A 5,142-nucleotide genomic window follows, 5' to 3' on the forward strand; every position below is an offset into this window, starting at 1 on the left:
AAGGACTTCAGGCGGCTGTCTTCCTTGTTGGAAAATCCTTGATGCCAGTGCTTGGCATCTGATACCACGGACTTCCTGGCCCAGAGCAAGAGGCCAAGCCTTCCTTGTTCTTGCAGTCTCTAGAGAGGACATGATAGGTACTCGGAGCAGTTTGCTTTATATTACCCATCTTCCTGCACCTTCTCTTCCCCCCCTTGCCCCCCGCCTGTCCCCACAGAGAGAGGAGTCACCACCATCATCTCTGTTTTTGTTTTCAAATGGCATAACCTGACTCCTGGTTTTACATTTTTAAAATCCTTTTTAATGTAATATTTCATTTTTTAATTTTATTGTTTAATCATTTGAGAGAAAGAGGCAGGTAGAAAGAGAGAGAGGGTGGACACACCAGGGCCTCCAGCCACTGCAAACAAACTCCAGACACATGCACCACCTTGTGCATCTTGCTTACTTGGGTCCTAAGGAATCGAACTGAGCTCCTTTGGCTTTGCAGGCAAATGCCTTAACCGCTAAGCCATCTCTCCAGCCCTTAAATCATTTTTATTTATTTGAGGGGAGTCAGAGAAAGAGGGAGACAGAGAGAGAGAGAGAGAAATTAAGTATGGATGTGCCAGGACCTCCTGCCACTGCAAATGAACTCCTGGTGCATGTATCACTTAGTGCATCTGGCTCTACACAGGTACTGGGGAATCAAACCCAGGTCATCAGACTTTGCAAGCAAATACCTTAAACCACTGAACCATCTCTCCAGCCTCATTTTTTTCCCCATTCAAGTCAAACAAACATGATTCACTTATTCTTTCTTTCTTTCTTTCTTTCTTTCTTTCTTTCTTTCTTTCTTTCTTTCTTTCTTTTTTGAGGTAGGGTTTCCCTGTAGACCAGACTGGCCTGGAATTCACTATGTAGTTTCAGGGTGACCTCAAACTCACAGCGATCCTCCTACCTCTGCCTCCCTCTTGAGGGCTGGGATTAAAGGCGTGTGCCACCATGCTCAAAAAGCCCAAAAGAAAGGAATGTATATAAAAGGAATTCTCCCACTTTCCTCCGTGATCTGTTCCTGGAAGAAAAATGCCAGCCAGTTAGCCATTAAATGGATACTTAGTTGTGGTTGACTTGGGTTGTGGAAGGCATTGCTGGCATATTTTATATGCTTTGAAGAGAGCCAGGTTCATAATAAATGATAAATAATTCTTACCTTAAACAAACAAGATAGACCCATTGATAGTGGTGGGCATGGATTAATACTGAAACCACTTACATTATCTTCAGGAACAACTGGACTGGTGTCATGGGTTCAGCTAGGTGTGTCTCCTTGAGATTTTAGCTGATCTCTTTTAAGTCTGAGCTCCCATTTCTGCTCTAGTTTCTCATTCTCACTTATCTCTTTAGTCCAAAGCTGAATTCAACAAGTAAGTTATTTGTTTTTAATTCTTTCAGAATAATTCCAGTTCCTTAATTATTCTCCAAAAGAGGCTTATGATAAGAGTTAAGCACTTTTCAGGCTGGAGAGATGGCTTAGCTGTTAAGGCATTTGCATGTAAAGCCAAAGGATCCCAGTTCGATTCCCCAGGACCCACGTTAGCCAGATGCACAAGGGGGCGCACGAGTCTGGAATTTGTTTGCGGTGGCTGAAGGTCCTGGCGTGCCCATTCTCTCCCTCTCTTTCTCACTCTCTGCCTCTTTCTCTGTATCAAATAAATAAATAAGAAAATAAAATAAAATAAAGTTTAGCACTTTTGTGATATCTGGAGCTAATAAAAAAGTACGGTCCATCACAATTCATGCTTTGCTATACAGGGTCATCCAGGGTCATCACGCCCCCTGGACCTCAGATGTTGGCATCTCTGAGACTTTGTTCCACCTCAGCATGGTTTCCCCAGGGTCATTGTTCTGTGAGTTGGTGCTCACCCTTGCCCTTGCTGCTTACCCACGATGCTGTTTTTGGAATCTGACTAACCATTAAAAAAAAAAAAAGTCACGGGGAAGAGCCAAGAGCAAAGAATAGACAGGATAGTTTTCAAGAAGAGAGACAGCCTACCAGACATCAAGACATCAGTATCATTTGTGTGTGTGTTTGTTGGAACTCTGGACAAAAATGTAAAGACGGATACAAAAATAAATCTTCTTTTGCAATCAGGAACTCATTGCTCAGTATGAGTTTTGATATTCTACAAGCAGTAAGGTGATAATGAAAAGGGCCATGTGAAGCAATCGAAAATAGAAACTGGGCTATCGATGTGGGGATGGATCAAGAGAAAAAGAGAATACAGAAACAGATCACACAAGTGTGCATATATGACAGAGAAGTCATTGAAGACAGCCTCTGGGAATGATAGTCCATTCAGTAACTGGTCCTGTGCTGGAGAGATGGCTCAGCAGTTAAGGCACGTGCCTGCGAAGCCTAAGGACCCATGTTCGACTCTCTAGATCCCATGTAAACCAGACGCACAAAATGAGGCAAGCCCAAGGTCGCATGTGCTCACTAGGTGGCACAAGCATATGGAGTTTGATTGCAGTGGCTGAGGCCCTGGCATGCCAATTATCTCTCCCTTCCTCTCTCTCTACCATAAAATATTTACAAAAAAAAAAAAAAAGATCCTGAAAAAACTGGTTTCCGTGAATATGGAAAAAAAAAATAAGATGTATCTGTACTATTTACAAAGAGGAGGAGAAGAAGAAAGAGAAAGTATAAGGAAGAATGTAAGAATGTTTTAGATAAGTCACAGAAGACAATACCCATAACAGAAACAATTTATATAATTTTCTATGTTAAAATTTCAAACATATTCATCAGAATTCATCATAAAGATAGTGAAAAGATATGCCACACCTAGGAAATGTATTTATAGCATATGGAACTGGTGAAGGTTAGTAACAAACATATATGAAGGACAAAAAGGAATCAACAAAAATGAAATAGAAAATAGAAAAATGGGGGGGGGACATAAATATTCAGGCTGGAGAGATGGCTTAGCGGTTAAGGCGTTAGTCTGCGAAGCCTAAGGACCCAAGTTTGATTCTCCAGGTTCCATGTAAGCCAGGTGAACATGGTGGTGCATGCATCTGGAATTCATTTGCAGTGGCTAGAGGCCCTGGCACACCCATTCTTTCTCTCTCTCTTTCTCCCTCCCTCTATCTCTCTTTTTCTGTCTCTAATAAACAAATAAATCTTTAAAGAAACATAAACATTCATTCATAGAAAAGGACATACAAATGGACAATGAATAAGTTTAAATATTTTTTAATTTTAAAAATATTCATTTATTTATTAGAGAGAGAGAGAGAGAGAGAGAGTATTGGCACACCAGGGCCTCTAGCCATTGCAAATGAACTCCAGATGCATGTGCCACCTTGTGCATCTGGCTTAAATGAGTACTGGGGAATAGAATTTAGGTCCTTAAGCTTCACAGGCAAGTACCTTAACTGCTAAGCCATCTCTCCAGTCCCCAGTGAATCAGTTTAAAATGTACCTAACCTATCAGTAGCAAGCAAAATTACAATTCAATCTATAATGTGGCATTCTTGTCAATCCAATCAGATTGGCAAAGATTAAAGCCTGATGACAATAATTGCTGAAATGAATGAAGGGCAATCCGCCCCTATCAGTGTAAGTATGTGATAATCACAGGGAAGCACTTTGGCATTTTTCTGGTGAGGAGGAGAATAGGCGTGAGAATAAAATAATAAGAAAATCAAGCTAGGTTGTGTCAATTATATGAAGGCTAACACCTGGGGAAAAAAACAACTAAACATACATAGTTTAGAGATGATTATCGTTGACCATATCAGCTCCTATTTTTGTAATCATAGTGCTATTGGATGAGTTAGTGCGTGTCTTAGAAAGAGACATGGTACACTCAAGCCACAAGGAGCACATTAGGTGTGTGTGTGCGATGTGTGTTTGTGTGAGCGTGGGTGTCTGTGTGTCACAGCTCCTCCCCAGGCAACTTTCAAGTATCGGCCCTCACCTTCCATGTCGTTTGAGACAGGGTCTCTCGTTGTCCCTGACTCCACTCATCAGGCTAGCTGGCCTGTGACCACCACAGGCCAGGTGGAATTACAGACTCTACAGTGACTGGCTTTAAGTGGGTTCTGCAGGCTCGAATCAGGCACGAAATGCTTGCTCGGCGAGCATTTTATCCATTGAGCCTTCTCCCCAGCCACTCTAGCAGCCCTCACTAAAGGGACCCTATCAAACAAAAGTCGGGTTAGCACATCCATTCTTTGTATGCCTGGGCGGGGCTAGGGCACATATGTATGTGCAGGTATGTGTGGAAGCCACAGGCCAACTGCGTGTCAGGCACTTTTTTCTTTCTTTCTTTCTTTCTTTTTTTTTTTTTTTAGTTTTTCAAGGTAGGATCCCACTCTAGCCCAGGCTGACCTGGAATTCACTACGGAGTCTCAGGGTGGCCTCGAACTCACGGCGATCCTCCTACCTCTGCCTCCTGAGTGCTGGGATTGAAGGTGTGCGCCACCACACCGGACACTTTTTTTCTTATAAAAGCATTTCATTGTTATAACTGAACGCTCTGTCAAGGTAGAACAAGTGAATATTCCTGGTTTTTAAAAACAATTTTATTTTTACTTATTTATTGTTAGAGAGAGAAAGAGAGAGGATGGGTACACCGGGGCCTCTAGCCACTGCAAATGAACCCCAGATGCATGTGCCACTATGTGCATCTGGCTTACATGGGTACTAGGGAATTGAACCTGGGTCCTTAGGCTTCTCAGGCAAGTGTCTTAACCACTAAGCCATCTCTCCAGTCCATCCCTGGTATTTTTTTTTTTTTTTTTTTTTGAGGTAGGGTCTCACTCTAGCTCAAGCTGACCTGGAATTCACTATGGAGTCTCAGGGTGGCCTTGAACTCACAGTGATCCTCCTACCTCTGCCTTCCAAATGCTGGGGTGAAAGGCATGCGCCACCATGCCCAGCCATCCCTGCTGTTTTTATATAAGCACTCTGAGTGGCGGTCTTTCACTGACCTGGAATTTGCCATGTAGGCTCCTGAGCCCCAAAGATCCATCCGTCTCCACTTCCCCAGCCCTAGGACTATAAGCACTAGCCACCACAGTTGGCTTTTTTTTTTTTTTTTTTAATTACTCCAGTTCTTGGAATCAAGCTCAGGTTCCCATGGTTGTGAGGCA

General features: G+C 42.7%; 1 non-coding gene across 1 annotated transcript; it reads left to right on the top strand.

The window, feature by feature from the left end:
* The first annotated feature begins 2,054 nt into the window (after nucleotides 1-2,054).
* LOC123455899 lies at nucleotides 2,055-2,182 on the top strand. The gene has a single exon (XR_006634202.1). It is a non-coding gene; the product is annotated as a small nucleolar RNA SNORA40 (small nucleolar RNA).
* The last annotated feature ends 2,960 nt before the right edge of the window (nucleotides 2,183-5,142 follow it).

Source organism: Jaculus jaculus, chromosome 18 (genome assembly GCF_020740685.1).
Source record: "Jaculus jaculus isolate mJacJac1 chromosome 18, mJacJac1.mat.Y.cur, whole genome shotgun sequence".
In the NCBI taxonomy this organism is placed as follows: Eukaryota; Metazoa; Chordata; class Mammalia; order Rodentia; family Dipodidae; genus Jaculus; species Jaculus jaculus.